This window comes from Lissotriton helveticus, chromosome 11 (assembly GCF_964261635.1).
Source record: "Lissotriton helveticus chromosome 11, aLisHel1.1, whole genome shotgun sequence".
Classification (NCBI taxonomy): Eukaryota; Metazoa; Chordata; class Amphibia; order Caudata; family Salamandridae; genus Lissotriton; species Lissotriton helveticus.
Window position 1 is genome coordinate 903,117,088 of NC_136072.1, and position 26,575 is coordinate 903,143,662.

General features: G+C 42.8%; 1 long non-coding RNA gene across 1 annotated transcript in view; it reads right to left on the bottom strand.

Moving 5' to 3' along the window:
- LOC144791294 (uncharacterized) overlaps nucleotides 1-26,575 on the bottom strand; it is a 483,505-nt gene that overhangs the window by 252,707 nt on the left and 204,223 nt on the right. Inside the window, exon 2 of the long non-coding RNA XR_013602352.1 lies at nucleotides 17,889-18,025. This is a non-coding gene — a long non-coding RNA (uncharacterized LOC144791294). The remainder of the gene's footprint in view (nucleotides 1-17,888; nucleotides 18,026-26,575) is intronic.

The window sequence follows — 26,575 nt, forward strand, 5'->3', positions numbered from 1 at the left end:
GCCTCATGCAGAGGATTCCCTTCATCGAGGATGTTCTGGATACAGTGAAATTCAAGGCCTTTCCCCCATCACTGAGACACACAGGATGCTCTTGCTTTATACACTATATATTAGAAAGCCCTTTTGATTGCGCTTGGTTTCACCTGATATAAAGATCAGGTTAATCTAAAATGTCTGGCTTTGAGCCAGCTCCTACGGACCTGTGTCCAGTGCACACTCCAATCTCCGCATTTGAATATACCCAGCGCCTTGCGACCCTCGTGGGTATGTAGTGCGCTTTACAAATGATTGATTGATTGATTGAGTAAAATGGGAATTGGACCTTCATGGAACAAATTTGTCTTGGAGCTTCATTACTATCGACTATAAACAAAAAATATTTTTGGGGCACAAAAGTTTACCACACAGCTCTTTGAACTACAGAGGAATAGTAAATCTGGACATTAGAAAACAGAAAAGTAAAAGAAAGTTGATTTGTAACGTGACTAATTTGGTGAGAATGCAGATATCCATGTTATAATACCCATGAACATTAACATGTTGAAAGAGAGACATTTTGGGTGAAAAAGGGATAAACAGTTTCATACACCAATTGAAAAGCCTATGCACAAAAATTGGGAGTGTCAATTTATGAAAATCGTATTAAGGTTTTCTGCTTTTATGTTTGATGCAAGATTGCTTGCAAGGGTACTAAGGAAACCACGGGCCATGTTACAACTACAGCAAACTGCCCCACTGTTACCATAATGCACCCTTCAGAATACGCAACAGGAGCAAAGTGAGATAATGCAACATATCATAGCACAAGCAATGTAGGTGCAAACTCCCACCAACATTAAGAAAACCACATTAGTGAAATGTAGACAAGCAGTTTGAAGCCACCTTTCACTGCAGGCAGACACCCAGTGTGCATTTCAAAGAGGGATACCTGACTGACACCTGGGACTCTTGTTCCCTGTCTCAAGGGACGTTGATGTCTGTTTTGCCTCTGTGCCTGCAATAAGGCACAATACGTCATTGCGCAATAAGCCGTGGGCACAATGGCTATGGATTTCCTTATATGTTGGGAGATACAGCCCAAGTAATTGAGAGAATACACCCTTGAGATTGTGCCCGCAAACATTTAGTGACAACATGATCTGTATAATAGAAGACAGATGCTGTAACAACAAAATGCTCCTGGTGTACAAAAAGCAGACACACACGTCTGTTCCACCCCCGAGTACTTTCTGTAACAAGGCCACAAGTGTACTGTAAATAGTTTTTTTTTAAATTAACAACCATTGTGTGAAAAGATGTGTTTTTCACAGAACTGATTCAGACATTCCACTGGACTGCATAATTAAAGTTTCCTTTTCGCAATAAAAACATGAGGATTGATGTTCTCCAATATCGAAAGATTCATGCTTTGCAGAACATCGCTACAACTTTTGACCTCCAAATACCATGAGACCCTTTGGAAACTCAAAAGGAACAGCTGTAAGTCATACAATTTGTTTTCTATATAAACATTTTGAATTTGTAAGGTTTCTGAAGCTGTTTTTAAGCAATGTCCATCCACCTGGATTCAACACTGTTGCAAGAAGCAGTAACATCAGCACAATCTTTAAAATAATATTTAAATGTTAATTATTTTAGAATGTGCTAAATGACACTTCCAAATAAAAAACAAAAGCGGTTTAAAAAGTAAAACATTACTTCTAAAAACATAACGTTGCAGTTGTGAACAGATAATATGATTACAAAAGCCAATTGGAAAGGTCTTCTCCCAGGACTTGAGAAAGTTGAATTTCTAGCTTCCATAGACATTGTGAACTCTGTCATTGTCTTCGTCCTCTCAAAACTGCTGAGCCAAACCATAGTGCAATACGAGCAAACCAATGCATGAAGCTCTGGCTTCAATGTAAAATATTTAAAAACCAAGGTGTTTCCTGTTCATTAATCAGTGTGACTACGGAAATAAATCGTATGCAGATGGGGATGCCAAAAATACATACCTGTATGTTTCGCAAACAAACCAGTAAGTGACGTTTACAAATCTGAATAGTTGGTAAACAAACACATATAGAGTTCTTGGAAACCAATTATTCATGGGAACCATACAATTGTGCATGTCTACCAGCACTTTACACAGAAAAATCTGTATGCTCAACATGCAAAACAGCAGGGTATGCATGAGAACCAGTACATCATATAAGTATATCAGCAAATATTGCTTTAACCTCAATGGGATGTATATTTACAGCAATATATTACACACAAACCAGTCCATTGCAAGAATAAAACAATATAATATGTATAGCAACCATACAATTACGTATGTCAACCAGTACAGAAGGCATTCAAATCAGTGTATGGTATTCCTGCATAACAGAAGAATATGCGTATGAACCAGTACATCAAGCCTGTAAACTAGCAAGTCATTCTTAATAAGTTGTACATTACAATCAATATATTTTACATACACACCAGTTCATTACAACACTGAACCAACACATTATGTATCCGAAAGAAGCTAATGTGTATGTCTAGCACTACATTATGAGTGTAGGCCAGCATATAATCACACTATTACTGGGCCAGGCAACATTTTAATTAAACTGGGGTAATGTACATAATTTCTGTATTTTTGTGTTATGTTTGATGCACAAAATTACTGCAGTTATGAATTACGCCACGTCTCATAATTACGCTGCCATGCGCTGCAAAAGTACAGCACAGGAACAAGGCAAAAAAACATAACATAAGTGTTTTTTGTTCACAGCAATTATTTGTTTTTACTTTTTTTGTGCAAAACGTGTCCTTGTGAACTTTTGTGATAAAATATAGTGCTAAATGACGGATTTGCTTTTCTTGTAATCTTCCCTAAATTTCACAGAACGCGAAATCAAATTATGCAATTTTTGTGCACCTCTAAAGTTTACTCACACAACCCAATACATTACCAGAGTGGCCAATATAGAATGCATACAAACTAATGCATTATTGATCTGCATCCATACGTTACTCTTGCAAAGCTGAAGATATGCATGTCAATAAGTGTGGTTTTCACAAAAGCAGTCCATTCTGAGTGCAAGGCAATATATAATGCAGCTCATAAACTTCTAGACGGGAAACAACCTTTACAACGCAACTTTTACAACGCACTACCATTACAACGCAACATCCCTTACAACGCATGACATCACAATGCAACCATTACCACACATGACACTACAACGCATACAATTACAACTCATGTCATTACAATGCATACCATTACAACACATAGTACCCTTACACTATCCAACACTTACCCTACTGTTGCACCCCCTGGAGTTAGAATAGTAATTTTTACCCCTACACTATCCAACACTTACCCTACTGTTGCACCCCCTGGAGATAGAATAGTAATTTTACCCCTACACTATCCAAAACTTACCCTACTGTTGCACCCCCTGGAGTTAGAATAGTAATTTTTACCCCTACACTATCTAATACTTACCATACATGCAATGTAATGGTATGCGTTGTAATGGTATGCGTTGTAAAGGTAGTATGCGTTGTAATGGAATGCTTTGTAAAGGTTGTTTTTAAAAATTCGTTGTAATGGCATGCGTTGTAATGGAATGTGTTGTAATGGTTGCTGCGTTGTAAAAAATGTGTTGTAAAGGTATGCGTTGTAAAAGTATGCGTTGTAACATCATACATCCTTCTAGACCAGAGTGTTATGCTTGCACACAAGGTTATTCATATGAACCAATTCATTATGAGAGAAAACTAATAGAGTATGCATAAATAGCCAATACGTTGCACATGCACACACCAGTATTTACGATGCATAACCCACTGCACTGATTAGACACGGCATTGTTATGTAACCTTTATCCTGGAACATAAATCGATATGTTGTGTCTAAAAAATACAGATCTTAAACTATATGTTTACTCAAGTAAAGCAACCTTCTTTATTAGAGTTGTAATAGTTTAGCTTTCCATTAATCAACACATATCGATTATACAAGCCAATGTATATCAACCAGTTTAGTGCATGAAAATCAATAAAACTTGTGTGAACCGGTGCAGTGCACACAAAGGCACTGGCAATGTTTCGTATTTAAACCAATGAATGTAATTGCTTCGTTGACCACTATTGGTAAAAAAAAAAAAATGTGTGTACATACAAGGTAGATGAATTTTGGCCTGTTTGGCGCCTCATAAAAAAACTATTTGTTTGAAGGAAATCGAAGTTTTGGGGACAGGCATCTGAAAAGGGGGAGCATGCACATTAGTTGACTTAGAAGTAGAGAAAGACCATGCAGCAAACATGCATCTTTAAAGGTACGATTTGTTATATGTTGCAGGACTTTTACAGCCTAATCAGGTGAAAGGATAAGCTTGCTGTGAGGAAGTGCATTATTTCACATGAAGGGCAGTAAGTACCAACAGCACAGAACAGAGAAAGGTTATATCCATAGATAATATTCACAAAAAAAACATAGGTTTCACAATTGTTAAAGTTAGGAATTAACATTTAAAAAACCTTTGAAATTCACTGAAAAACCATAGGTTTCACATCAGTTATAGTTAGCTGAACATTTTACTCATACAATACCATTGAAATTCCCACGTTATAGTTAGTTGGACTCACTATAACTCGCGCGCCCGCAATCCACTGCTGATGATGTCACATATTACATCATTCATGACATGGTCAGTGACATCACTGATGACATCTCAAATGACATCACTGATGACATCACAGATGACATCTCAAATGACATCACTGATGACATCACTGATGACATCATCCAGTGTTTGTGTGTTTCTGTAAAGTTTAAATATGTTTTACATATTGAAGAATGAGTGGATGTATAAGTGTCTAGATGAAGGATTTAGTAGGTGCGTGACTGACTGTATGAGTGAGTGATTAAATGTGTCTTACTGAATGCATGGGTTAGTGACTAAACTGTCTGAATGTGTGCATCATTATGTCTGTTGTTGTGTAAGCTGCCGCATGTGTTGATCAGTAGCTATATGAGTGGCTATATGAGTTATTGATTGGTTGCCCAAGTATTTGTATGTGAGGCTACGTGTGTGTGTGTGGGTGGCTAGGAGGTGTGTGACTCTGTGCATACATGTGTGAGCAGTTGATTGACGTGGTGTATGGGTTCAAGAGTGCATGTGAAAACAACTGTATGGGCGGTTGACTGTGTGTATGGGTGTGTGGGTGAGTGAATGGATATCTCAGTGCTACATGTCCAAGTAAGTACATATGTAAAATATAGTGCATGTGAGAGTTGGCATATATAAATGACTATACATGAGAGCCTGTGATTGCATAAGTGACTGTATCTATCAATATGTACTTGTATCAGTGATTGCAAAAGAGAGTAAGTATGTGTTAGTATATTTTTAAATAAGTAAGGTTTTTGTGTGTATAACTGTATAGATGAGAAAATGGTTGTGTGATTGATTCTTTGCATGACTGACTAGGTGTGTGAGTATCTCCATGGATGAGTGCCAGTGTGTGAGTGTCTGTATAGGTGTATGAGTGCATATGATAGTGTTGTATTGATGAGTGATTGTATGTATGAGGTATTGTATGTGTGAATGAGTGAATGTGTGTGTAGACCTAGGAATCAGTGAGTGCGTGTGTAGTTACTGGTATTGGTGTGTCAATGGTTTCAGCAATGGTAGTTTGTATTTAACACTGGGTGTATCAAAGGTTAGATTAGAGTGTGAGGAGGTGCATCGTATTATCACATGGATGATGTCATCAGTGATGTCATCAGTGATGTCATTTGAGATGTCATCAACGATGTCATCAGTGATGTCATTTGAGATGTCATCAGTGATGTCATCAGTGATGTCACTGACCATGTCATGAATGATGTAATATGTGACATCATCAGCAGTGGATTGCGGGCGCGCAAGTTATAGTGAGTCAAACTAACTATAACGTGGGAATTTCAATGGTTTTGTATGAGTAAAATGTTCAGCTAACTATAACTGATGTGAAACCTATGGTTTTTTCAGTGAATTTCAAAGATGATTTAAATGCTAATTCCTAACTATAACGATTGTGAAACCTATGTTTTTTTTAGTGAATTTCAAAGGTTTTTTAAATGCTAATTCCTAACTATAACGATTGTGAAACATATGGTTTTTTCAGTGAATTTCAAAGGTTTTTTTAAAGCAAATTCCTTGCTATATCGAGTTTGTAACCTATGATTTTTAAAGTGAATTATTACATTTTTTTGCAGCTGTTTTTATAACTATTAATTATTTATTTTATTTTTTTCTAAAATTAATTTTTCAATGTATTTTTCATGTGGTTTTTTTCCCTACTAGTACATATACTAAAGCCTAACTGACTTTAAAAAAACATGTACTTCCATATTTTTAAAGACATCAAGTAAGCAAATTATTCACCCAGATCCATTTAAAATCAAGCTTGACTCACAGTGTGATCTTAGGCACATGACCAGGATGTTACATGCAATCTACCATGTCTGTCTCTGCATGCAATATGTGTGTTTGTGCTAATAGTAACTCACTGTCTCTACTGGCAAAAACAGACCACATATATATATAAGCAAGACATAACATTCCTTTTTCATTTCAAAGGCACACCCCCTAGATCTTGATTGCACAGCTTAGAGCCTATTTCTGAAGTAAGAGGCCTAACAGACATGCTGCCTAAGATTCCCTACTAGTACATATACTAAAGCCCAACTGAATTTAAAAAAACATACACTTCCATATTTTTAAAGACATCAACTAAGCATAATATTCACCCAGATCCATTTAAAATCAAGCTTGACTCACAGTGTGATCTTAGGCACATGACCAGGATGTTACATGTAATCTACCATGTCTGTCTCTGCATGCAATATGTGTGTTTGTGCTAATAGTAGCTCACTGTCTCTACTGGCAAAAAACAGACCACATATATATAAGCAAGACATAACATTCCTTTTTCATTTCAAAGGCACACCCTGGATCTTGATTGCACAGCTTAGAGCCTATTTCTGAAGTAAGAGGCCTAACAGACATGCTGCCTAAGATTCCCTACGAGTATATATACTAATGCCTAACTGACCTTAAAGAAACATGTACTTCCATATTTTTAAAGACATCAAGTAAGCACATTATACACCCAGATCCATTTAAAATCAAGCTTGACTCACAGTGTGATCTTAGGCACATGACAAGGATGTTACATGTAATCTACCATGTCTGTCTCTGCATGCAATATGTGTGTTTGTGCTAATAGTAACTCCCTGTCTCTACTTGCAAAAAACAGACTACATATATATAAGCAAGACATAACATTCCTTTTTCATTTCAAAGGCACACCCTGGATCTTGATTGCACAGCTGAGAGCCCATTTCTGAAGTAAGAGGCCTAACAGACATGCTGCCTAAGATTCCCTACTAGTACATGTACTAAAGCCTAACTGACTTTAAAAAACATGTACTTCCATATTTTTAAAGACATCAACTAAGCATATTATTCACCCAGATCCATTTAAAATCAAGCTTGACTCACAGTGTGATCTTAGGCACATGACCAGGATGTTACATGTAATCTACCATGTCTGTCTCTGCATGCAATATGTGTGTTTGTGCTAATAGTAACTCACTGTCTCTACTGGCAAAAAACAGACCACATATATATAAGCAAGACATAACATTCCTTTTTCATTTCAAAGGCACACCCTGGATCTTGATTGCACAGCTTAGAGCCTATTCCTGAAGTAAGAGGCCTAACAGACATGCTGCCTAAGATTCCCTACTAGTACATATACTAAAGCCTAACTGACTTTAAAAAAACATTTACTTCCATATTTTTAAAGACATCAAGTAAGCAAATTATACACCCAGATCCATTTAAAATCAAGCTTGACTCACAGTGTGATCTTAGGCACATGACCAGGATGTTACATGTAATATACCATGTCTGTCTCTGCATGCAATATGTGTGTTTGTGCTAATAGTAACTCAATGTCTCTACTAGCAAAAAACAGACCACATATATATAAGCAAGACATAACATTCCTTTTTCATTTCAAAGGTACACCCTGGATCTTGATTGCACAGCTTATAGCCTATTTCTGAAGTAAGAGGCCTAACAGACATGCTGCCTAAGATTCCCTACTAGTACATATACTAAAGCCTAACTGACTTTAAAAAACATGTACTTCCATATTTTTAAAGACATCAACTAAGCAAATTATTCACCCAGATCCATTTAAAATCAAGCTTGACTCACAGTGTGATCTTAGGCACATGACAAGGATGTTACATGTAATCTACCATGTCTGTCTCTGCATGCAATATGTGTGTTTGTGCTAAGGCGGGGGCAAGATGGCCGCTGAAGCGCGGTGGGAGTAAGTCGCACTCAGACCCCTCTCCGACCTATGCATATCTCCAGGCATAACTCCAGGCTTCAGATGGAACTATGAAAGCAGTATGCAACTTATACTTTGGAGTCAGCAAGTAGGCAATAACAGACTGAGATCAAAATACAGCGGTGGATTTTTCAGCATTATACGCATTTTTGAGAAAGCAAAACTATTGTCCGTCACGTTCTTCAAAGCATTTCTGACAGAGATGGCGTCTCGAGGGAAAGACAAACAGCAGCAGCAACAGCCCATAACTAGCGGTGTAACCAAAGAAGTATTCCAGAAAGAAGCAGGAAGAACGGGCACTATTCCGAAAACAAAAATGCCACCTTCTGCCAAACGATCAACCCCTACAGTATCCACAGCAACCAAAGCCCAACAGCGCAAGCTGGAGAAAGCCAGCGAGAAAGAGAAAGTGATCAAACAGAACAAAGATATACGAAGTGGCAATAGCACCCAAACGGCACGAGACATGTCGGAAAAGAAAAAGAATGACCCTGTCTACCGGCAGCCGTCGGTTTGAGAAGTTTTCAGCATCAAGGCATCACTGGAGGCATCAGGATCTGCTACGGTAACCCCGCTGAGCACGGCAATCACGCCGCCCGATGGATCAGGCAGGAACGTCCTCGAGGACGCAAGCGGAGGCGTTGTCAGGCAACCAGGATCCACAGAGCTCAAGATTCCTGCGTAGCCCCTGGCAGCGAGTCAGGCAGACGACGCTGAGCGAGAGCTGGAGCAGGGGAATCAGGACGAACGCTGTGATACAGGGAAAGAGGTGAGAGAGTTTGATGGCGGGGCAGAGGTGTTGAATACAGGACAAATGCTAGAAGCCCTTATAGAGGTGGAGGCAGAAATGCGCGAGGAACAAGCTCAAGCCCAAAAAAAAGATAGCGCTACAATGAGGGAGGACGCTGCAAGTCCTAGACTACAGAACAATTTGCAGAGGTTGATTTTGCAGAAGGAGCGGAGGGGGATAGGTTCTTCTCAGTTCCTGAAGAATCAGAATCAACGATGGCAAGCAGTGATGAGGAAAGAGACTCTTCAGACTCATGCTTGAGTTCTGGTGATAGTGGCAGCTCCAGGGGGAGAGGTACGCAAAAAAGGCGCAAAATTACATCTAGAAAGGCAGGCTCCCCCCTGAGTTCATGTAAGGGTACGCACAAAAAACTTCTATGGGACTACTCTGCTACCTCTAATATGTATAAAGAAGATGGGCAAGAGTTTCAAAATGAAGGAGGAAAACTAGATATAATGTTTGCCACATTAAAACAGATGCAAATGGAGGCTAGAGCTGAAAGCCGGAGAGCCAGGCACGACACTAAAAAAATCCAAGCGTCGATCAGGAAAATAAATAAAAAGTTTGAGGAAGTAGAGGAGAGAGTCATTGGAGTCGAAGAGCGAACTGGTAGATTGGAGGATGAAGTTACAGACTGGCAAGCATCTAGAGAAGAACAGACTAAGATTGTGGAGGATCTACAATGGAAGGTGGAGGACTTGGAAAATCGCCAGAGGCGCAATAATGCCAGGCTTCTTGGAATTGAGGAAGGGGTGGAGGGGCAAGACCCCAGAGGATTTGTTATAAAGCTGCTAAAGGGAGCCTTTCCGGAGGCGCCATGGAATTGGGAACAAGAAGTACAGAGAGCCCACAGGTTCCCGCTCACAGCAAGGAAAAAACGTGAAGAGGGATCAGGGGTACTTCCAAGGGCCATGCTAGTATTTTTTGGCAACTTCCTAGCAAGACAAGAATTAATGGAGAAAGCTAGACCTGATTCTAGAAAGACGGCTGAAGGAATAACATTCTTTGCTAGACCAGACTTTTGCCATGTAACAGTGGAAAGGCGATGGAGACTTAGGCAATTGATTACTGCATTTCAGACCCAAGGAGCAGAGGCTTACCTAATGTTCCCAGCAAAGCTAAAGGTTATCTCTGCAGGTCGAACAAGAATGTTTTTCTCCGAGATAAAAGCAGGAGAGTTTCTGGCAGAGCTAACAGAGCAAGGGGGAGCTAGAAGGAAATAGGAAGCAAAAAAGAAATGAAACTATACAATGAAAGTATAAATGGGAAAAGATGGTTAACTTAATGAGCCTGACAGTTAGGAATATCAATAGGCAAGATATGCTGAGGGGAGGAGAGGGGAGCGACGCCACAACGCTCAGTGGACACGCATAGGTCAGGAGTGACCTATTTGCCTGTCACAGGGGGGGTGGGTCAGCAGCTTGGGAGGGGGGGATAAAGGGGGGGTGGCGGGAGGGACAGCGGCACTGGTGAAGGTTGGTGTTGCAATACAGTACAGATTTGTAAAATATATAAGGAAGAAGAAGGAAAATGTACAGATAAAGTCAAGAGAGTAGTTGAAGAGATGGTAAGAGTAAAATTGGAGACATGGCAGTTAGGATAATTACGATTAATATTTGTGGTTTGAATAACGGGGAGAAAAGACAGAAGCTTTCTGCATTGTTACAATTTTGGAGAATTGATATAATTTGCTTACAGGAAACGCATGTAGCAGTTAAAGACAAGTTTATGTTGGATCAAATGGGATTTGAGGTTCTTGCTTACACGGGACAGGAAGGGAGAAACAAGGGGGTGGCAGTTTTGGCTAGAAAAGGTACTGTAAAAATTAAAAAGAAAAAGGAGGATCATGATGGGAGATGGGTAATGTTAGATATAGAAACTGCCGCAGGAAGATGTACACTGACCTCACTATATGGCCCAAATGAGGATGAACCTGAATTAATTGAACTCATTGATGATGAATTAGCATTGTGGCCAGAACCTGTGATATGTTGCGGGGACTTTAACATCAATGGTTTGCACGGCCTTAAAGACAAGAAGGGGGGCAGATACCAAGGGAGGAAAAAAAAGATATTTAAAGCTGTACAAAACCTTGTTCAACATAATGCGTTGGTGGATATGTGGGCGGAACTGAATCCACTAGGTACAGGAAGCACTTTCTACTCAGCTCCACATAAAACAATAGCCAGACTGGATTACTTCTTTATATCTAGCTCATTTGTAAGCAGAGCCAGAATAGAATGTCTCCCCAGAATAGTGTCAGACCACAATCCGCTGGTCTTAAGTTTATCTGTGCCCCAAAAGATGGAAAGGACAAGATCTACATGGACATTTGAACGAGGATTGCTGAAAGAGGAGGAGTACATTACAAGAATGCAAGACTGGATAACTCAATTTTGGGACATGAATAGGTATTCAGCTTCAGCGGATATGGTGTGGGATAGCTTTCAAGCAGGAGTGAGGGGAGAGACACTCAGTTACACTCTGGTAAGAAGTAAGAAGGAAAGGGGGAAGGTGGAAGAGGAGATCAGAACTCTGGCGGGATTAGAAGAGATGCTAGTGGTTGCAATAGGCAGACAAGAACCCATTGAACAGATCCTAGTGGCTTTGGAAGTACAGAAGGCAGAAACTGGCGTTACACTGGCGCAGAAAACAGCAAGGAACTATTTAGCAAAAAAAGAGAAATGCTACGAATTTAATGAGAGGGCCGGTCACTTGCTCGCAGTCAGGACCAGACAAACTCTAGCAGCAGGGGAGATAAAAGAAATTAAGGATAGCACTGGGACAATTGTCAACAAGGTGGAGGAGGTACAGGAGGTGTTTAGAAGGTTTTACGAGGTTCTATATGAACAAGACATAAACAACGGAAATCTAGAGGCAGAAAGTATGGAATATCTATTACAAGGGCCACAGGTAGGGTTGAGTACAGAAGAGAGGGACAAGCTAGATGGGCAATTAACAGTCCAGGAGATAAGAGATGCGGTATTTAGTCTACCATCTGGCAAAGCAACAGGACAAGACCAGATACCTGTAGAGTTCTATAAAACCTTTTGGGATGTGTTAGCTAAGGACATTTGGTCAATTTGTTGTTTGGCACAGGGGGGCAGAATAGTCCCACAATCTTGGGCTGGTGCGGATATAATAGTGATCTTAAAAAAAGATAAACCTCCAACAGAACCAGGCTCCTATAGGCCGATTACATTGTTAAATGCTGACGCAAAGATATTCTCTAAGTCCTTAGCTAACAGACTAAGTAAGGTTATAGAAAGGGTGGTTTCCTCAGCACAACATGGCTTCATACCTGGCAAAGGGACTACCCAACATACCAGACAGTTGATCACCATCTTAGATGCAGCAGAGGTTTCAGGAGATCCTGTCGCGGCTATTTTTCTGGATGCCGAGAAGGCTTTTGACAGGGTCTCCTGGGCATACTTATGGAAAGCCATGGAGTGGGCAGGTATAGGCAGGGGATATATAACTGCAATTCAGGCACTTTATAAGCATCCCACTGCTAGGATAAGAATTAATAAATCTTACTCAAATGCGGTACAGATTAGACGAGGGACTAGGCAGGGATGCCCAGCCTCACCTCTATTGTTTGCTATATACTTGGATCCGTTTTTAAGAAGACTCACACAAAATATCAAGATTCCTCCAGTCACGCTGCACGAGAAGGACTACAAATTATTCGCTTATGCAGACGATGTGGCCATCATAACATCAACACCAGAGGGGGCACTGATTGAAATAGAACAGGAGGCAAGGAATTTCGGCGCGGTATCAGGGTACCTAATAAACAGAGGAAAGACACAAGTAATACAGAACAGATACACAACATTTATAGACACAAGAGTAGTCCCAGATACAAGGTACTTGGGAGTTAGGGTGACTGCGGATTTGGAGAAACTAGTGGAGATTAATATGGAACCATTGTTAGGAAAGGTCAAAAGAAACATGGGGAAGGTTAATAATTTGCATTTGACACTAATGGGCCGTATTAACTTCATCAAAATGGTCACTTTCCCAAAATTTTTATATTTGTTTAGAGCAATTCCCCAATATTTTGAAGGCACATGGTTCAACAGAATAGAATCAACAGTGAATAAATTAATTTGGGCACAGGGGAAGACACGTAGGGCATACCGTTTTTTGACATTATCAAGAGAGAGGGGAGGCTGGGGGGCACCGGATTTTAAAGCTTACTACTGGGCAACAGCTCTACAATATTCTAAAGGGCTATTAGGAGGAAGCGATCAGCAGGATGAGAGAGCGTGCCCAGCGAACGTCTATGAAGCACTCTTGGGAAAGGTGGCAGAGAATGCCCTAGTCACAACCGTGGATTATGTCTATTTTAAACACACAAGGTTTAAGACCCTGAGCGCAATATACAAAATTTGGAGGGCAATAAAGAAAAAATGAGGACTGGGGAGATATAATAGATATCTGAGGCTGTACATGAACGACGATCTCCCGGCAGAGATTTTTAAGGATACAGTCATGAAAGAGTGGGACGGCAGCGGGATTAAGAAATTAGTAGACTTATTGGATATAAAAGGAGGGTTCTTACTGTTCCAAGATATACAATACAGATTTAAAATAGCTGGGAATAATTTCTTTAAATACTTACAAGTGAGGAGTTATTTTCATACAAAACAGGGGGGAGCAGGAGGAATGACAAGCTGTAGGATAATGGATTATCTGGGGAGCAGTCTACTGTGCTCAATTAGACAGTTGTATGCAGAATTACAGGTATACAAAACAGATGACAGAGAGAGATATGGCAACAAGTGGGTGGAACAAGTGAGAGCTCATCCCGAAGCCCTGCAAGCCTCATTAGACTTTGGCCGAACCATCCTGTGCTCAGCCACACTACAAACCCAACATTACAAAACAGTTTATTCATTATATCATACACCTGCTAGAATTGCCCAATGGGGGGGAAGCACTGGAATAACTTGTCCACGCTGCAATTCAACAGGTGCCAACATTACTCACATGTTTTCACAATGCCCGCAACTGTATACTTTAAAATTGGCAATAGAGGAGTTCTTGGAAAAATCTTTGGGGTTAAAAACTAAACTAACTGATGAATTGATAATATTAGGTACAAGTATAGGAGACAATAACATGCATTCAGAATTCCTGTTTATGGCTACAGCAGTGCTTAGGATAGTTGTTGCAAAAGCCTGGAAGGACAAATCTGCACCGACGTTTCAGACCTGGATAGCAAGGCTGCTTTCCACATACAATCTAGAGAAAGCTATATATGATAGGAAAGGTAGAAGGGCAAGAGCCTTGGGGGGTAGGATTTGGCTTCCCATCGAACAATGGAAGAGCAGAAAGAATTAAAAGCACGCTTCTCTGCTTTCTTTTATTTGTGGCTCTGTATGGGCTACATCAGCGTTTGCTTTGTTCTATTTTCTTTATTTTTTTTCTTTCTTCTTTTCTCTTCTTTGTCATATGTATAATTCTGTAAAAACAAATCTGTACTGGGGAAAAAATTGTACTGGAAAAAATTGTAATGGAAAAAAATAAATAAATAAGTGAAATGGATTTAACAGAAAAATTGCAGGGGGGGAGAAAAACTGAATAAAAATATTTAAAAAAAATAAATAAATAAAATCAAGCTTGACTCACATGAGACACATGTCATGACACACACACCAAGAGAGAAATGACACACAGAAAAAGAGAGATTATGCACGTGCAAAGTGACATGAGACACAGACACAGAGTACCATTTAAGCTAACAGAGGCAAACTGTTAGAAGGCACAGGTGACATTATTGAAAAATGTAAAAATGTAATTCCTTATTTCAAACAGACACTCAGTGTGAACCTTGACCAAAATTTAAAAGCCAGACATTTTACCAGAAAACATTTTCCATAGTAAATCGTTTTTGACACAAAGCACAGCCCATTCAAATGACCACTACAAAAACAAAGCAGAAACCTAACTCATTTCCAAAATACATTTCCATTAGGCACCATTCAATTTTTAAACAGCATTACAAAAACAATGACACACAATGCAAGAATAAAGTAGCACAATATGCTTCTTAATCTTCCCCATAGTACATACAGCAGTCTATCTTTATTAAAAGAATCATTACTCACCTTTAACAATGCTTTGGAAGATGTAGAACAGTGTCAGTCACACACACCAGATTTTCTTAAGCAGAATCTCTGAATAATGCTTCTGTCACTGCAGCCTTAGAATAATGGCACAGATTCCCTCTCATTTCACACCCATATTCTTGTACATAACCAATCAAAATTCTTCCCACACAAATTCAAAACCAAACTGCACATTTTAATTGGTTGTACATTTCAACACTTTGAAACTCACATCATATTCACCCATCCCCCCAGTGCTCATTCACCCTGTTACCATGGTAACTCCCACCTAACCCAGCACACAGTTCAAAAGTTCATCATAGTATGTTGCAAAAGAATCCAGCAAGGGTGTTTGACCTCTCAATGTACTAGCTAATCATGTGCAATGTTTCTTTAAATGACCTTTCCTCAACCATTAAAATGACTTCTTTCAACAACAAAAAATATGCACCCTAATTTTCAGTGGTGAATTTTAAGAAAGCACCAATCATTTCTTGTTTTTCAAGTGCACTGAATCTCAACCACTTTTTTTCATAATTCATACCTTCAAACTGCCATTTCATTTCCACAACTCATCTGAATAGAAGCACATCTACCTTCAAGATGCCAAAAGTCTGGTTTGTGGGTCATAGCTTTGTCTACTGGAGTGAAAAATGTGCAAGTAACAGAGGTATTTACAACCTTAATCTACCAAATGTGGACATTGTGTGGATTGGACAGAGAGGATTAAGAAGTCACCAATTGATACCATTGATAAAATCCTTTATGCATCTACCACACCCTGACCTCATAATTGTGCACTGTGGTGGCAATGACTTGGGCACTTTGACTGGGGTTGGTCTGGAAATGCTTTTAAAGGACATCTTTGGGCAATTGATGTCACTTTTTTCCCAAAACTGCCTTGGTATATTCTAATATATGCCAAAGGCAAAAATGGAACTGGTCCAACCAATTTTGTCCACAGATTGAGAAAGCAAGGAAACATGTGAATAAAACTGTTGCTGCTTTCCTCAGAGACTATGGTATGGGTTCGATATACCACAACAACTTGCATTACAACATGCAAGGCATCTATAGGAGAGATGGTGTACATTTTACAGATGAGGGGAATAGAGTCTTCCTCTTGAATTTGAGACTCTGCATTGGTACCTACTTGTAGGTACAAAAAACACCCACATAACACAACAGCTCTTTTCAGGGCTACCCTACCGCTAAGCACTCTAAATAATTTTTTTACTCTAATTTTTTACACTGTTTTTCCCCGTGGTGCGCTTAGGGTGCGCGTACCGATGAGCGTACATGGGAACGCACCCAGCTCTTACCCCGTGAAAATTTTAAAAAACACAAAATAGTTTTTTTGCCCTTCAGGGTCCTTCTAGGCCCCCCTCAGAAAACCTTGGGGGTCAGGGGGTGTCTACCCTGCCCCCTTTTAATCATTTCCCCCTTTTTATTTTCACCTCTTGTGTCTCGATTCTACCAAGACACAAGATGGCGGACTCTCCAGACTGTTTAGAATGTTGACAGACATCCGACAGCCAATCAGCTTTCCGCTCGCGCACTCCCGTAGCGTGCCGGGTGCGCTCCCCGGTACGCGTACCGGAGAGCGCTCGGAGCGCGCCTATAGATATATATGAGTTTTTTAAGTTAATTTTCGAAAAAAACACTGGAGCAATTTTCACCAAATATAGCAAAGGCACTTCTGCGTACCAGTCCCAACAATTTTGCAAAGTTTGGCATAATTCCGTTCAGCGGATCGGGCTGTAGCCTTGTCAGATCATCCTATGGAAATTAACATGGGGAAAACACGCAAATTCCTCAACCGGCGCCAAAGTTATTCCCAATAGATTGTTGCAGATTTCCTATGGTAGCTAGGTCCTAAATATTACTACCTACTGGCGACCGCCAGTAGGTAATAGAATGCCACCACTAGACAATCACCATATAAATAATACAGAGAGGTTACTCTACAAAGCATCAATTGGGCATCTTTGGTGCCTGCAAATCAGCTGCAACCTGGGAATATGCAGATGAGAACCATCTTTCTTGTGATGTCATGGAGTTACAAACCAAACAATGAAAAGTTGAACAAGGGACCTTACAGTGAACATGTGAAAATAAAATAAAGGGTAGAAGCTCATTTCATACCGATTAGGGATTTAAGGGCCATGCAAGGACAACAGGTGAAGGGCATATATGACAACAATAATCACCTTTTCATATAAAAAAGCAAAGGCAGATGTTTCTGCACCGAATCCAGAAATATCAAATAATATTGCCAAAGCAATTGGTTTCATATGTTGGCTCCAAATACAACTGATGCTTTCTAGTTATAGGACATTAGGTAAGATGCATTACGTATTTTAATGCTAGTCTTATGGCAATGATTACAACGATTCTAATGCACATCCGATGGAAGAAAAGATCTAATCTATAGCACTAAACTCATTTCCTTCATAATACAATGCTTACACAGTTAGGAATGCCCGTCAGTAGAGAATGAACACTCATAAAACGTACAGATTTGGCATTGGAGTAACTCTATTATTCTGAGTCCTAAAGCTATTTTTCATTAACAAATATTTGGGTACCTTGTCACCTAGTTGCAAGTCAGGAACGTGATTTTTATTGTTAATCCAGAGTCTTGCAGGTAGGTACCATGTATTCCTCCATATGTCCTTATTGGCATTTTTTCTTGCCTGCCAATGTGCAGTTCCACATAACTTCTCTGTGTGAAAAATGAACAAATGAACAAATAAAATGTATATCTGTTTGATGCCTCTGAGGCTGGCAAAGAACGTATGGATTAATAGTAACAAAGTCACCATAAAAGTAACTCATTTCTCTTTTACATTGTAATATTTTTCCTCTTATCATCATCATCATCAACAATCTTTATTTCGACAGAATGATGTCATAAAAGATACAGAACAGCTCGGTAAGAATAATGAATAGTACATTAAAACAAACATCTGTAAGACATTAAAAAACCAACGCATGTTCCAGTTTAGACAGATATCCGTTAAAAACAAGCACTGCAAGGGATTATAAAACCAACGCAAATTCCAGTTTTGACAGTTATCCAGCATCCCCAATTAGTAGATGTCTTCTCTTATGCCAAATACTTTCCAAGAATTTGGCTACGGCAAAAACAATCATACCGGATAATTCAGTTTTAAAAACCCTATACGCCTGCAAACAGTGAGAAAACCCTACGTTTTTGCAGGCCGGAACAATCCAATGCCTCCTTGCCCGCGCATAAGCATGACAGAAGAACAATATATGCAGCTCAGTTTCTTGCTTTAATTTGCACCCAGGACAGTGACTCGGGGAGGACTCAGACCATTTACTGGTGTACGCTCGGATGGGCAAACTGCCATACCTCCATTGTAGGTACAATTTCCTGGTGGAGGTTGGGAATATAATATCTAAAACTGGTTGAAACTTGTACATATCCTTAGCCTTTAAAAAAGATTCAGTCAGGGTACCCGATTCTGTATTATGTATGTGTGCCTCAAGTTTACTTCCGTAATACAGTGTGACCAAGTGCTTCCGTGATACCCTGATGCAAGATGACAGAGGGTCTGACCATAAGGAAGCTAATCCTAATCACCCTAGTTCGTTCTTTATGTAATTGAACCAGGGGATTTTCCCCACATTTGGGAGGGTCAGGATTTCCTGCAACTCTGACCTATCATTAACTAGCTCTGGTGTGGTCCATATCCTGCGCCAAAAGGTTAGGGGCCTAACACCCAGTTCTTCGTCAAGGGGTTTAAGACCCAGGTCAAGCCTCATTGGCAACAGGGGAGTGCTAGGGGGTAGTAGTAATAGCTGCCTGATAAATGTATTCTCTGTTGCCACTAGATCGCGTTTACACATGTGGCCCCAGAGCTCGCCTCCATACATAACCGCACCCCTGGCCTGTACTCTATAAATCTCTAACGGCGGCCCAATCAGCTTAGTGGAAGATTTATTTCTATTTGTAAGCCTAGTGATTCCTCCCGCCAGTTGGGCCAATTTTAGTTGTGATTTTGTTTGATGGTGCCCCCAGGTTATTGTCTCGTTTAGGGTAACCCCCAGATATTCAAAGGTTCGAACCCTTTCTAACCTATTTGCACCAATATGCGGGTTGGGGCGAGATCTTAATGGGGGGTTGAAAACCATAAATTTGGTTTTTAATGCATTGATCTCGAGACCATGTTCTCCACAGAACGCCTCAAAACCGTCAAGCACTCTTTGGATTCCCATAGGCGATTTTGACAGCAGCAGGGTGTAGTCCGCGAACAAAATCGCCGGCACCCTGCTGCCTGCCAACTTAGGGGCATCACTATTTTCGACCCCATTCAGATGGGCAATTACCCCGTTGATGTAGAGGCAAAACAGGGTCGGTGCAAGCACACAGCCCTGTCTTATCCCCCTGTCAATGGGGAATCTGTTTGATAAGGTTCCCCCCTGCCACATCTGACTTGTGCAAAGTTATCTGTATGTAGACGGATAACAATATTTAGTAGGTGTTGCGGAACCCCCAGATTTGAGAGGACAGACCAGAGTTTTTTACAGGGTACAAGGTCGAAGGCCGCCCTGTAGATCCATGAAAACGGTGTGGAGGCTGCCACCCTCCAACTTCACCGTTTTCCAAAATATGAGAGCCAGGCGGAAAACTTGATCTATAGTTGAAACTCTGTTCCTGAACCCCAGCTTGATATGGGCTCAGGACAGAATGATCAAGCATCCATACTAATAGGCGATCCAGAAGCGGCATCGATTAGGCTAATAGGCCTGTAGTTGGCCGGAAGCAGAGGAGAGCCCTTCTTGAAGATGGGAACAATCTCTGCTCCCAGCCAAGTACTAGGCACCGCCATCCCTCCCAGGATTGCATTAAATACCACCTGAAAGTATGCGGCCCAAACCCTAGGTTCATGCTTGAACAAATCCCCTGGTAATTTGTCCAGCCCTCTTATCTACTTTGTGAGTAGATTTCACAGTAACTATGAAAACGACAGAGGGAAACAGAACGCAGCATTGGGGAGCTTAAGTCTTAGCAAACAGTTTACACAGAACTAACAAGCCACATTTAGCATTGCTTTGGGAGGATTCTTTGAAAGTGTATTTTGCTATAATGCTTTTGGGTAGCAAATCCTGAAGATTTCATACAGATACGTGCAGGAGAATGCAACTAACGCTGTCTTAGCGATGGACTGGTGGGCCCAAACAAACTTGGATGACTGAGCTTCATGCAAATTTCAGCAACAGGTAATGCATGACTCTATCCACATAACAATGGTTGGCTTATCAGCCACACAACTTGCATAATTGTACTCAAAATTCTTGAACAATTGTTTTTAAATAAGGTCATAAATCTCATTGGGCAGAATTTGAGACCGATTTAACTGTGGTCCAAAAATGCTTATTATACAAAAATTAAATATGCTGAAAAAACAATAATTAGGTAGAAACGAAAAGGGGAAAGAGTCGGAGCAATGGTAAGGCAGACGTAGCACACAAATATTCAATTAATCAATAGAATTATACAGCGCAACTTGTCACCAATGAGGGTACCCAGGCGCTGGCAGGGTCCAGCTGACAAGCTGAATATCCAGGCCTTCAGGGACTTTCGGAACTCCGGAAGAGATGGGGTGGTCCGTAGATCATGGCTTTGAAAATTGGCTGCATAATGTTGGTTGGAACTTTATAGCGTTCACTCCCATCATACATAAGCTCATTTTCGTTGAAGTGTACATCCAAGTACCACTTCTAGTTATGTAATTGTAGTTTATTGAGGAATACATTCATGGAGGTTTGTTATCTGGTTTCGGGGTAAAAGCTAACTGCAGGGAGTTCAACTTCTAGGTCCCTTTGACAATTTACAGTTTGCTTCTATCATACCTGCTTGTTATTTCTTCAGCATGTGCCCAATTGTAAAGTTTGCACCGGCATGTAGCTATATCCACGGCCTGTGCAGATTTCCATTTGATAGGGATCACACTTTTGGCTACACCCATTTCTGGATTGACAAATCTATAGTTGGATTTACCTGATTTAGGTTTAAATATGAGAGTTCCGAGAAACATGGTTCAGGTTTCTGTATTCCTTCGATCTGATCTGAAATCTTGCCCCATTGACACTGTATCAGAGCCAAGTCTGTAGAGACATTCTAGATGTTGCACGGCACGTCGGCGGACGTGACGTGCAGGCGGCCAGGATTGGCTGCGGGTGCTGGGGGTGTGGCTGAGCGCGGAGAGCGCGAAACCACAGCGGGAAGAGCGGGCGCTGGAGCGGAGGCTCGGCGCTCTTTGGGTTGTTAGAGAGTTATAACCAATAAAGAAGAGATAACTACAGCAAGGGCTCAGAGTCATCATTGGTGCCTGCATACATCATTACAGTGGCGACGAGGGTGGGATTGAAGACCCCCCAGCAAGGCAGAACCACTGACTCAGCCCTATGCGACAAGCAAGCACCAGGAGCTTCAGGACCACCCCACGAGGTACAGGGGAGCAAGACTACCTGGTGCAGGAGAACAGGTACCCCAAAGAGCGCGGTGGAGCCCGGTACACCGGAGGGTGTGGCGCAGAGGAAGGAAAACAGGGAGGAAAAGCCCTGGAAACCTAGAAGTAAGGCAGGAGAAGAGCGCCGACCCACCCAGCGAGCAGCAGACCAGTGAGCACGCGCTGGAGGGTTCACAAGGAGCCGAGGGGGCCGACACGGACAGTCCCCGAACCCCAGCAAGTGGAGAAGAACAAGACGACGCACCAGGGAGTCCCCGTGGCCAAGTAAGATCACTACCTGCAGTGAAGAGTGAGAAGATGAGTGCGCAAGCAGGCTACGCGATGGCTCCGGTACAGTTCTTACCTCGCCCAGGAGAACCCCTCATGAAGTGGGAGGACTGGAGAGAATACATCGACAATTTCATAGGTGTACTGGAAGATGAGAATGAAGAGGTATTCAAACCCCAGAGGAAGAAACGCATTTTGCTACTGAACTTAGGCCCAGAAGGACTCCGGATTTACAAGAGCTTGGTCCCGAAACAGAGGACATCCACAGACGACGACGTATACGCACATGCGCTCGAAGACCTCAATGAACACTTCAGACCGGCGGTGTGCGTGTCGGTGGATAGGTTTAATTTCCAACAGAGGAAGCAGAAGCAAGGAGAAACAGTGGAGGAGTATGTGGCGGCACTGAAACGACTGGCAGCCACGTGCAGGTACGCCAACTGGGAAGAGGAATTCATCAAGGACCAGGTGGTGATGCATACCACGTGCACGAATGTTCAGGACAAGCTATGGGCTAGTGGAGACACTACACTGAAGGAGGTGTTGGTCATCGTGAAGAGAGCTGAATTAGCCCGGCGATGCGCTGAAGTGACGAAAAAAGATATGGCGTCCAGCACGATGGTGAACAAAGTAGATGACGAGGGGACTAGCAGAGAGTACCGAAACAGGAAACCAACAGAAAGAGGGCCCAGCAAGTGGCAAAGCAGCACGAACACATCGAGTAAACAAGCGGGTAGCAACAGGAAGTCATGCTACAGGTGTGGGAGCTGGTCGCACGAGGCGCACGATCGGAAGTGCCCCGCGTTCCGCGCCAAGTGTGCGTTCTGTGGAATAATCGGCCACTACGAGAAGGTTTGCAGGAAGAAGGCCTCCAAGAGCATGGTGAGATGTGTGGGCCAAGGCAACGACGATCCGGACGGCGATTCGGAGCCAGAAGAAGTCACGGTGATCTACATTGAGGATCAGGTACTAAGCACGGAGGGCAAAGTTCTAGACAGAGAAGGTAGACGCACGATGAAACCGGTTTTGGAGATGGCTATAGGCGGTGTCAAGATCAACGTGGTGGCAGATACAGGGTCTCCCTTCACCATCATCCAGAGAGCAGTGTGGGAGGAGAAATTTGCGCCACGACTCGGGCCAGAGCTAGAAAAGCTAGACATCCGCCCGGTCACGTACAACGGAGATCGTATCCCCATGGCAGGATTCAGACCCTTGACTTTCGAATTTCGAGGTCGGTCAGCACACTGTAAACTCTATGTATCGGAGAGAGGGCCGTCAGTCTTGGGTTGGTTGGATCAGGGCGACCTAGGAATCAAGCTGGATCCGGGCGGCAAGGAGCAAATTCTTCTGACGGACCGGGTGGCAGGGCCAAGTCTGGACAAATGGAAAAGCGAATATCCAAAGGTATTTGGGGGTACAGTGGGGAAGCTGGAAAAATTCGCCCACAAGATCATCCTGAAGGAGAACGCTGTCCCGGTGGCCCACAAGGCTAGAAATGTCCCGTTGGCAGTGAGAGACGCTGTGAGAGCAGAACTACAAGACCTGGAAAACAAGGGGATCATAGAACCCATCACGTGCGCCGAGTGGCTAGCGCCCCTGGTAGTGGTCAAGAAACCCAACGGAAGGGTCCGGTTGTGCGTTGACCTGAGAGAACTGAATAAAAACATTGTGGTGGAAAGATTCCCCTTGCCCAGGATAGAGGAGATGCTGGCCAGCACCAGGGGGATTAAGTGGTACTCAACAATAGACTTGACCTCTGCATATCATCAAATTGCTCTGCATCCGGACAGCCGCAAACTAACATCTTTCATCACCCCGTTTGGGTGCTATCAATTCCGCAGGATGCCATTCGGTTTAGCTTCTGCAGCGGCGGTGTTCCAGAAGATGATGCACCAATTATTCAAGGACATCAAGGAAGTCCAATACTTCCAAGATGACGTCCTGGTGATGGGCAGAGACATACCAGACCACGACAGGAAGTTGGCAGAAGTCTTGAAGATCCTAGAAGGAAAAGGACTCACGGCTGAATGGTCCAAATGCAAAATAGGGATGGACTCGGTAACCTACCTGGGGCATGAGATAGGGGCGCAAGGCGTAACCCCCAAAGCAGACAACGTCAGAGCGATTTGCGAGGCACCATCCCCCTCCACCAAGGAAGAGGTCAGGTCATTCCTGGGGATGGCAGAGTATTACGGAAAATTTGTGCAGCACTTTGCCTCTAAGACTCATCATATGAGACAGCTAACGAAGGAGAACACAGAATTCAAGTGGTCAGAGGACACACAAAGGGAATTCGAGATCATCAAAAAGGAAGTGGCAGGGGCCATACCCCTTCAAGGGTTCGACCCTCAAGGCAAAACCGTCCTCACAACAGACGCCAGCGACAAGGGACTGGGTGCAGTCCTCATGCAAGACCGAGGGCAAGGTCAGCTGGAGACGATCTGCTTCGCCTCGCGCACACTGAGTGAGACAGAAAGGAAGTACAGTGTGATTGAAAAGGAGATGCTGGCGGTGGTGTGGGCCACCACGCGCTTTCGACAATTCCTGTGGGGCACCAGATTCCAATTACGGACCGACCACAAACCACTACTGAGAGTGCTGACATCGAGTGGCCATGCAGAGGCGACACCCCGGATATCGAAGATGTCGCTAAAGCTCCTAGAGTTTAGGTATGATGTGGAACACATACCAGGCAGCAAAAACAAGGTAGCAGACTACCTGAGCCGAGCGGCGGCTATGGAACCTAGTGGAGAGGACAAGTCATGCACAGAAGAATGGGTGGCACTAATGGAGGATCATGAAAAGGTTATCAGCCTTCAGGAATGGACACAGGCGTATGCAGAGGACCAGACGTTAGAAGAGGTGAAAACTTACATCACTCAAGGATGGCCGGATAAGAGATGGGTCCGGAAAGAACTCAACCCCTACTTTGAAGTGAGGGAGGAACTCTCCCTGGACAATCAAGGAACATTTGTATATAGAGGAGAGAAAGTTGTCCCTCCAACGAACATCATACCCCGACTGCTGGACATGTTGCACGAAGGGCACCTGGGCATAGGGAAACTCAAACTGAGGTCCAAGCAGAACTATTGGTGGCCGGGAATGGACATAAGAACGGAACGACATGTAAGAGAGTGCGCGAGGTGCCAAGGCGCAGACAAGACACTCAAACCTCTACGCCCAGCATTGGGTGCATTCGAAACACCAAAGAACCCCTGGGAAGAGTTGTCTGTCGACATCTTAGGCCCCGTCCTAGACACCCAAGGGGTCCAGAAGTACGTGTGTGTCCTTGTTGACAGGTTCTCGAAATGGCCAGAGATCAAGATAGAGGAAGCCATGGACACAGATACCGTAGTGAAATTTCTGGCAGACACTTTTGTGAGGGAAGGCATACCCAAGTCTATCCTCAGTGATAATGGGCCCCAGTTCCGATCGGAAAAGTGGGACAACTTTCTGGGAAGGAATGGTATCCAAGCGAAGCACACATCGATATACCACCCAGCAGGAAACGGTCAAGTCGAACGCTTCAATAGGGTGGTGATGGGGTCGATCCAAGCAGCCATCTCGGACAACAAAGACTGGGAGAAGGACATATGGCACATGTTGTGGGCGTACAGGATCACTCCCACAAGTACAGGATACAGCCCCTTCCAGCTGCTGCGCGGCCGAGAACCATTCACTCAGGACAATCGGGTGTGGAAGGAAAAGACAATAGTAAGTGAATGGTCCCCTGCTGTGGTGCGGGCTAACATTGAGAAAGCCAAGGCAGTATACACAAGACATTATAATGCCCGGAGGAACGTGCGAGACACAGAACTCAAAGAAGGAGAATGGGTGAGAGTGAAGCTGCCCACTCTGCAAAGAAAAGGAGAGAGCAAATACAGCAAGCCCCTGCAGGTGAAGGAAATTAAGGGAAGAGCGGCCAGGCTGAGTGATGGCAACATATGGTCACAAGACCGCATTGCTAGATGTAATAAGATCCTTGTTTGGGACTGTGAAAGGGCAGGTGGAGAATCAGAAGAATGCGAGAGTGAGAAGCGAGAACATCAGGAGAACGAGATCACATTGAAAGAAGGAGAGCAAAGACAAGGAGAAGCAAGGAACAGCGAGCAGGAGATAAGAGTCGAGGAGAATGGCGATAACAGAGACAGACAAGGCGAAGAAGAGAACAACACCACCCCTGCGAGACGGACACGGAGTGGTAGAGCTGTGGTGAGGCCAACGAGATTCAGAGACTATGATTTGAGCGACGGACTGTAAGTTGCAATGTTTGTGTGAAAAAAGGGAGATATGTAGAGACGTTCTAGATGTTGCACGGCACGTCGGCGGACGTGACGTGCAGGCGGCCAGGATTGGCTGCGGGTGCTGGGGGCGTGGCTGAGCGCGGAGAGCGCGAAACCACAGCGGGAAGAGCGGGCGCTGGAGCGGAGGCTCGGCGCTCTTTGGGTTGTTAGAGAGTTATAACCAATAAAGAAGAGATAACTACAGCAAGGGCTCAGAGTCAT